This window comes from Rhineura floridana, chromosome 5, assembly GCF_030035675.1.
Source record: "Rhineura floridana isolate rRhiFlo1 chromosome 5, rRhiFlo1.hap2, whole genome shotgun sequence".
Taxonomy (NCBI): domain Eukaryota; kingdom Metazoa; phylum Chordata; class Lepidosauria; order Squamata; family Rhineuridae; genus Rhineura; species Rhineura floridana.
The window spans coordinates 167,776,851-167,786,476 of NC_084484.1; the positions used below are offsets into that span (position 1 = coordinate 167,776,851).

At 41.9% G+C, this 9,626-nt stretch overlaps 1 pseudogene; it reads left to right on the forward strand.

The window, feature by feature from the left end:
- Positions 1-643: 643 nt before the first annotated feature.
- On the forward strand, positions 644-762 carry LOC133386420 (5S ribosomal RNA; annotated as a pseudogene).
- The last annotated feature ends 8,864 nt before the right edge of the window (positions 763-9,626 follow it).

Below are 9,626 nucleotides of genomic sequence, written 5' to 3' on the forward strand. Positions count from 1 at the left end.
CCATACTCTGAGACCATCCTCTGTTGGAATAGGCAAATATTGCATGTTCTCCTTGGGAGATATTTGGGGAAATATCCCATGTACCTGTTCACCATGATGTAACTTCCTTATGGGTGGGGTTCGTTACCTGGTTTCCTCCTTCCTTTGTCCTGGGGATTCTTTGAATATTCTCCATTGCTGATCTATCTACCACTAGGAGAGGCCGCATGGCGCATGGCTCTCTGCTGAGAGCATCAATACTAAAGACTAAGATGGACTGAGACTATTTTTCTTTCATCTAAGCTAGAGCCTATGTTTCTGAATATATGAAGAGGTCGTGAGTAAATGTTCTTTATCTTTTACCTGAGAAGATTGTGTCTGTTGTTATTTGTATAGAGAAAGGTGTGGACTGGTTTATCTCACTCTGCTGCTTGTTTTTATCTCTGCTAAGAAATAGGACCACCAAACTTAGTTCCTATTTCAGCTTGGTATATTTTAAAATACCAAACATCCTCTGGGAAATGCTACAGTAGCCACCACTCACAAGATCTCCTGTGCCCATTGCACCACCAAAGCAATTCTCTGTTCCACCTACTCCATCCCCGATAAATCCTCCTCCTCCATAATCTGCAAGGAAATAATTAGTAGTAGTAGCAGTAGTAGTGCCTATGGCCATACTATCCTGAACACTCCAGATCTCATCTGATTTCAGAAGCTAAGCAGGGTCAGGCCTGGTTAGTACTTGGATGGGAGACTGCCTGGAAATACCGGGTGCCATAGGCTTAGAGGAAGGCAATGGTAAACCACCTCTTACCATGAAAACCCTATGAATATATCCAGAAAAATATCCATAGGGTCGCCATAAGCCATAATCAACTTGAAGGCATATAACAACAACAGGAGTAGTAGTAATAGTAGTACATTTTTTACCCACCCTTCACCAGAAGGTCCTAGGACAGGTCACAACAATTTTAAAACACAATATTTAAAAAAAGTTTAAAAGAAATTACATTCACAACCAGGGGGCAGTATCTTTCAAAGGCCAGAGTGAAGAGCTGCATCTTGTCTCCAACAAAAGCTACATAATGAAGGTGCCCTGAACCAAATCCTGATCATGGTATCTCCCCTGCCAGGTAAAGGGGAGGAGAAAGATTGCAGGAAGGGGGGAAAGAAGCTGTTTAGTGCAAAATATTTTATGGTACTGCAGTGGCCTGTAAAAAATTTAATTGGAAATTAAGAACAATTTCTGATGCCTTAACATTTTGTTCTGTTTTTCTCGTGTTAAGTTTTCCATGCATTGGCGCTTTGCATCTGAGATGTAACCAAAGTGTCTTATTTCATTTGTTAGTAGTAAAAAAAAAAAAAATTAGGATGGCTTTAGGAAAGCAGAAATAAGCGATAGATTAAGCAGAATGCAATCTTCTGTTCTCCAGCTAATATCTCTCTCTAGTCGTGAAACAGGGGAGGCAGCAGGATGTCCTTTGAAATGCAGCTCTCTGGTTACTCCTGAACCATCCATATGGCAAATAAATTGCCAAGAGAAGTTTCTCCCATAAGTGTGGGAGACAAGATCACTAAACAAAAGTCCCGTAAACTAATGTCCAGTGCTCCCTGATTGAGAGCAGTCACAGAAAATAAAGAACCAGTTTGGTATAGTGGTTTAGAGTGCTGGATTAAGAGTCAAGGGATCCAGGTTCAAATTCCCACTCAGCCAATTCACTGGAAGAACTATGGCCAACTGTTGTTATGTGCCTTCAAGTCAGTTATGACTTATGATGACCATATGAAACAGCGACCACCAATAGCATCTGTCATGAACCACCCTGTTCAGAGCTTGTAAGCTCAGGTCTGTGGCTTCCTTTATGGAATCAATCCATCTCTTGTTTGGCCTTCCTCTTTTTCTACACCCTTCTGTTTTTCCCAGCATTATTGTCTTTTCTAGTGAATCATGTCTTCTCATGATGTGTCCAAAGTATGATAACCTCAGTTTCATCATTTTCGCTTCTAGTGATAGTTCTGGTTTAAGGACGGGTCTATGACCGCAAGTAAAGTTGTTGTTGTTGTTGATAGTTCTGGTTTAATTTGTTCTAACACCCAATTATTTGTCTTTTTCATGGTCCATGAGATCTGCAAGACTCTCCTCCAACACCACATCTCAAATGAGTTGATTTTTCTCTTATTTGCTTTTTTCACTGTCCAACTTTCACATTCATGCACAGGAATACCATGGTCTGAATGATTCTGACTTTAGTGTTCAGTGATACATCTTTGCATTTGAGGACCTTTTCTAGTTCTCTCATAGCTGCCCTCACTAGTCCTAGCCTTCTTCTGTTTTCTTGACTATTGTCTCCATTTTGGTTAATGACTGTGCCGAGGTATTGATAATCCTTGACAAGTTCAAGTTACATAAATCTTCTGTTGTCATTACTTTAGTCTTTTTGACATTCAGCTGTAGTCCTGCTTTTGTGTTTTCCTCTTTAACTTTCATCAGCATTCATTTCAAATCATTACTGGTTTCTGCTAGTAGTATGGTATCGTCTGCATATCTTAAATTATTGATATTATTGATATTTCTGCCTCCAGTTTTCACATCGCCTTCATCTTGGTCCAATCCCACTTTCCATATGATATGTTCTGCGTATAGATCAAAGAAATAGGGTGATAAAATACACCCGTCTCACACCCTTTCCGATGGGGAACCAATCGGTTTCTCCATATTCTGTCCTTACAGTAGCCTCTTGTCCAGAGTATAGGTTGCGCATCAGGACAATCAGATGCTGTGGCACCCCCATTTCTTTTAAAGCATTCCATAGTTTTTCATGATCTACCCAATCAAAGGCTTTGCTGTAATCTATAAAGCACATGGTGATTTTCTTCTGAAAGTCCTTGGTATCCAACAGCCCTTGCTTGCACTTGGAGGGGGTGTCCATAAATTTGCCCTTTGCACATCCACAAACCTGTGCATGCCTGGCTCTTTGGTATGTTTGGCTCCCCCTCCCATCCCCATTAGCTGTTGGGCAGGAAAAGAGAGGCTTTGCCTGGTGCTGGATCGGCTGCAAGATCAATGCCACATTAAAGTACTAGAGCTTCCTCCTCTCCCTTCGCCCTATCAGCCCAAGGAAGCTCAGTTAAAAACCTCCTCCTTTAAACTCTGTGTTTTCAATGAATTTTTTGCCTAATATTGCAAAATAGCTTTTAAGTGGAAATATTATTAATTAAACATTTGATTTTACGTTTGATCACGAAATCGTAGTTTAAAAAAAACAAAAGGAGTGCCTCCAGCATCACCAAATATGCCGCCTGACGAGATCAGCCACTCAAGACCTTCTCTCGGTCCCACCAGTTAGAACAGCTAGGTTGGTGCGGACCAGAGAGAGGGCATTTTTGATTGTGGCCCCCACCCTCTGGAATTCCCTGCCCTATGACCTTCGCCATGCCCCCTCTCTGCCAAGTTTCCGCCGAGCCTTGAAAACCTGGCTATTTAGGCGGGCATACAATCTTCCTGGGGTGGATTAGTTTTATCTTGTTATAGTTGTGGATGGTTTTTAGCTCATTATAGTTGAGGTTTCGGGTTATCTGTTAGTATTTTATATGTTGTATTTTATTTCATATGTTGTATTTTATTCTATTATGTACGTCGCCTAGAGTGGCCGTTAACCCGGCCAGATAGGCGACTCAGAAATTAAATTTTATTTATTATTATTATTATTTATAAAACCCAATGTGATACAGTTACAGAAGCCAGAAGGAGGAAGTGCCCTGGTTCAGTACCAGAAAAAGGAATGAACTGTAAGAAAGAAGGAGGAGGCGTGGACAGAGGGTGGATCCAACTTCAGTTCTGGAAATGCAACTGGCTATTAGGAGGGAAGGAGACAGGGGGCTTGGCATATGACAGAGGAACGCCCTTAGACCACCTATTGCAGTAAAATCCACAGGCATTGCATCCAAGTGCACAGACGTTCATGCAATTGATTATCAATACAGGAAGGCATATTGGTTTTTGGGTGGTATTTCTAATGCTGATTTGTGAATGCGAAAATCCGTACCAGCTTGCAATGTCATATGGATGACAGTGAATTAATGAGGACACAAAGCAATAACTGCAGATTATACAGCGATATGGAAGGGCCCAAAGATTCCTCTAGTATGGTCTTTGGGATGACCATAATTTGGTAGACAGCTCACTTGCACATTACTCCAACCAAGAGATTTGGGGAAAGTAGACGCAATGGTCTGCTTGCAAGGATCCAAGAAGCGACATGAGATCTTCATGGCAGATCTAGATAAAGAGCAACATCCTCCAATGGGAGGACAGGGAGTGTCTAGTCACACATCATACCTTCCTTCTCCTTACTTGGTGGTCCTGGTCAAAGACACAGAACATGAGCTTCCGTTCTCTGTCGAGATGTGGCCCTCACACTCATCATATTCCTCAGGCAGCCTGTGGCTCTCAAGAAACCTCACACGACAATGACAATGTCTTCTGCAAAGCAAGGAAAACTCAGCTTCCTGGACCTGGAGCTTTCTGCCACCATGAGACCGAAGCCCAGAAGTCCAAGGGACAGCATGTGATCCATCAACGGCACAGGCTGGGGAAACCATAGCAACAAGAGACTCTCCTGAGGAGGGCTCCAGGGGAGGCTTCTTCCCTCAGTCAAGCTCTTCTTATAAGAAGAGTAGGCAAATTCATGGAGGATAAGGATATCAGTGGCTCTAGCTATGATGACTATGCTGTGCCTCCACAGCTGTAAGCAGTATGCTTCTGAAAATTAGTTGCTGGAAACTGCAGGACAGGAGAGCATACTTGTGTTCAGGACCTACTTTCAGGCTTCCATGAGCATCTAGTTGGCCACTGTGATAACTGGATGCTGGACTAGACGGCCACTGGCCTGTTCCAGCAGGCTCTTCTTATGCTCTCATAATGAAAATAATAAGATGGTTTAACACTCCATCAAGAGTTTTCTGCTCTTTATATTGACCAGAAATGTCTTCTTTCATATGTGGCTTAATCTGCTCATTCTAATGAGCTATTGTACAAACCTATGTATGTTTACTTGGAAGTAAACCCACTCCCACTCCACCCACTCCCCACTCAAGCCCAGGGCATTTCCCTCATCAGCTTGGTTTCCTTTTTTTTTTAAAGTGAAAGGTCACTTCATTTTTTATTTATTTTTGTGAGCACCAGAGTCCACAGATGAACTCAGGACTTTAGGGAGTCTCTGGTCCGACTCAATAATAAAATAAAACTAAGTACCAAATCCACATCACTGCTGTCATGTTTGCTTTTCTCTCTCTCTCAGTACTAATCCTACAGAGGCTTTCTGAAAACTCAGTTGTGTTTTTTGGTGTTTTTTTTAGTATTTTATATCTTTTCCAATGGTACAGTGATCAAATATTATAAGGCTGAACTCTTTTTCACTCCTGACCTTCTCAAACTTTTTGCCTCCCATTGATTTTCTGTATTGGATGACATTTGCTGAGTTACAGATTTAAGTCCAACCAATTTGGGGGTGGAGAGAAGAGGAATGCATATTTCATAAGACAAAATGAATCGTGTAGGGAGAGACATTTTTCTCCGTAATACTGCTACTGGGACTTAGGATCAGCCCATGAAATCGACTGGCAGGAGATGCATGGCAGGCAAAGGAAAGTCATTCTTCACACAATGCATCATCAACTTAATGGGATTAGCTGCAGCAAAATGTGGCAATGATCACCACTTTTGGTCATGACATGATTAAAGGGTTAGGAAATGTCATAGGGACAGGCCTATCATCAGCTGTTAGGCTAGACAGCTAAATGGGACCTCCATCTTTAGAGGAAGAGTAACAGAATAATATATGCTAGGGACAATCAACCAGAGCCAGCCCTATCATTAGGCAGGGTGAGGTTGCTGCCTCAGGCTTCAGATGTTGGGTGGGTAGTGATCCCTCTCGGCCATTCCTCCTGAATCTTCCCTGGCTGTTCCCCCTGGGATTCCCAGCCATTCCCATTCTGATGAGCCGCACACATCCCTGTGGTAGCAAACCTTTCTTGCTTGTTTATTGATGGCTTTGATGCCCTTGATGCCTTTCCTGTGGCCCCTAGCCCAGCCTGCTGAGTTCAAGAGCAGTGGAGGATAGTTCTGCCCAATTCAGATTTGGTACCAAATTTTCAGTTAATTCACTTACCCTCTATTGTTGCGGATTGGATTTTTATGTAGCGACTTTCCGCATCTATTTTTTTTAATCCGCCTCTAAAATATCAATATTAAGAACAGGGCCGGCTCCAGACATGCTGGGGTCCTTGGGCACCAGCTTGCCCCGGTGCACACACACCTACCTGTCTCTCACAGGGAGGGAGTCTCTCACAGGGAGGGAGCCACCCGTTGGCTGGCTCTGTCTCTCCTATCTTTTGCGGCTGCATCGGCTGTTATGCACGTGCAGTGCTGCCATCAATCAAGATGGCACCAGAGACTTCAGCCCCTTAGGGAAACCTCAGCTGCCATCTTGGTTAATGGCAGTCCTGTGCACGCAGCCAGCGTAGTCTCAAAAGAGGAGAGACAGGTGGGCAGAAGAAGCTCCCTCTCTGCGATCCACGGCAGAGTTACGGAAAAGGAGCACTACTCCTCCCCCATCCTATTAAGAGGCCTCTCGGGGGCCTCTGTGGCTCCAGGGGCCCTCGGCCAGGGCCTGACCTGGCCGCCCTTTGGGACTGGCCCTGGATAACATTTGCTTGGATGCAATGTCATCTAGCCTCCCCACAAACATCTCAGAGGGAATGCTCATCAAATAGGCAACATCATCTGCCCTCTCTGAAAACAAATCAGGATGAATGTTCAATAAACAGGTCATCTGGAAGTGTCCTGTGTTGGCAGCTTGGTTGCTAGTTTGCATCCATGACAATGCCCCAGCCCAAGGATCATTCTGGAGCATTTCAGCTCGGTTGGTGGATGAGATAGACCTTTGGGTTGATCCAGCAGGGCTCCTTTGTTCTAGAATGAATGAACGAAAGAAAGAAAGAAATTGAGCTTTAACTACTGGCAGCTCAAAGGCAAATTACTCTCTGGAATCCAGGTGGGATAAAGCCTGCAGAGGTGGACTCCTACAAAAGGAATCCTTCATAGGTTTTCCTTCCCTCGCTATCAACCTCTGATGCATTTGTGTCCTAATAGGGCTTCTTACCCCCCCATCAGTCACCTCCAGTGTTAAAGCCATGTATTAAAGTGAGTACCACAGCCAAACCTTCCCTGAGGCGATATTAAACACTCTCTTTTTCAGCTGAATGATTTTCTGTCAGCGAGCAGATCGGCTCAGCAGGGGTTCATTTGAAAGGAATTGCACTCCTACTGTAATAAATTAAAGTCATGAAGATCGATAAAAATTTGGAAGTTGGGGGAGGGATAAATGTGGGTGGGTGGGTATGCATGTGCATGTTTTTTTAAAAGGATAACTAGAATCCTATCACATAACTGGAAACAATTGTCCTGCTTTTGGGGCTGGGTTTGTTCTAAAGTTTTGGTTCTATTTTAAAATATTTTAAAGCCTTGATAAAGGTGTAAGAGGAAGGTCCAAAAATGTAAGGGTTTTAAACATTTGTCTCAGTTACAACTGCTTTCATCTAGGACAAGGGTGGGGAACACTTTTGTCAGCCCAAGGTCCATATTCCCTTCTAGACCACCCTCTGGGGGCCACATACCAGTTGTAGATGGGACCAGATGCAAAGATTGATGGGAGAGTGATGCTAATTTTACCATTGTACACTAGACTTGTTTCTACACACACCTGTCTGTGTCCTCCAGCCAGGCAATCAAGAGTCATTAGTCCCATCTGCACTATACATTTAAAGCAGTATCTAACCACTTTTACCAGTCATAGCCTCCCCCAAAGAATCCTGGGAACTGTAGTTTGTTAAGGGTGCTGAGAGATGTTAGGAGACTCCAGTTACCCTCAGAGAGCTACAATTCCTAGAGTGGTTTAACAATCAGTCCCAGAGATCACCATCCTGTTCTCCCAGTAGCCAACCAGAAACCTATGGGAAGCCCACAAGCAGGACCTATGTACACTTGCAATTCCCCAGCAACTGGTATTCAGAGGCATACTTCTTCTAACAGCAGAGATAGAATACAGTCATCATGGCTAGTAGCCACTGATCACCTAGTCCCCTATAAAGATATGGTTTATATATTTATCAGATATTGTTTATTATTTAGTTGGTTGCTTTTTTTGTGGGTTCTGTACTTTGCTCTAGTATCTGTATTGATGAAAACCCAGTTATATTTTTTTAAAATAAAAATAAATAAATAATGCATAATTGGTCGTAGAATGAAGATTGATGTGCACATTCAGGAGAAAATCATCCGCTTCAAGTTCAAATAACCACTTTTTCTTTGGGGCCCATTTTGTGTGTTCAGGAATCAAAGATGCAAAACACGCTGGAATTAGGGATGGGGAGAATTTTGATTCAGTCCACATTTAATACCAAATCCATCAAAGCCACACTTTCCAAACCAATATAAGAACCGAAATACAGCAACCCTTCAGAATTCACTCATCTGAATCTTGTGATGCAGTTCTTCAACCAGTGTTTACAAAAATGTATATATTAAGAGAAACTGTGCGTAAAAATGAATATATTAGTGAAAATAATATACAAAAATATATTTTATGAGGAGAGGTTGGTTGCAAAAATGTGTACACCAGTGAAAATTGCATACAAAAATGTTTTAGGAGAAGTTTGCACTAAAATGCTGAAGAATTTTCATGAGGATTTTTTTTTAAAAAAATGCAAATTGCTGTAGAAATGTAGAGAACTGAATTTAAGGTTGGAAAAATGAGAAACTGAGAGAACCAAAGTTCTTCCATCCCTAACTGGAATACCTGAAACTGGTGATTCAAACACAGAGTTTTGCAAGTATAAAATGCAGGGAAGAAGCAATTTTCTGATGAAGGCATCCTTTTTCTCAATTGGCTGCACCCTCTTATTATATGAAATATTAGGAGTGCAATTGTAATTGCCTCTTACTGCCTAATCAGCACTACCGCAAAACAATGCCGCAGCTGAAATGCACCATCATTTAATTGGTCAAATTCAGTCTATTTCAAAAGTCCTCCATCATGTCTTCCCTCAAAAGGAATTAAACTAATGGTCTCTTAAGTCATAAAGAATTACAGTCTGTAATGACCAATTTCACCATGTTATATAATCTATCAGAAGGGAAACATTACCTCAGGGTACACTTTATCTTTTTATCATAAGATTCCATAGCAGTTATAAGAGTTGTATAAATAAATGTAAAAAGTGATTGGGGGGCAGAATCTCAAGAGCAGCAGACACTGAAAGGATTTTTTTACATTCACCTTGTGATCATTCATTCTATTTTTGCCAAGAAAAGATAAGCTGTAATCAAATCCCTTTATTTAATAATGAAAAATGTAAACACATAAGTGCATCTGTCAAATAACATAATCGATGGTAGCATTAAAAGAATCATTTCATGGGTTTTTGTGGGAAGATCTTTTTATAAAATGTTTAAAGCTAATCTGCATTAAGAAAATTGATGTAAAGTGTCCTTTTCTTCTGCCTTACAGTTGTGGGTTTGAGTCAGTTCCACTGAACACAGGAACACGGGAAGAATCCTTATGCTGAGACAAGCTGTGTTCAGGCAA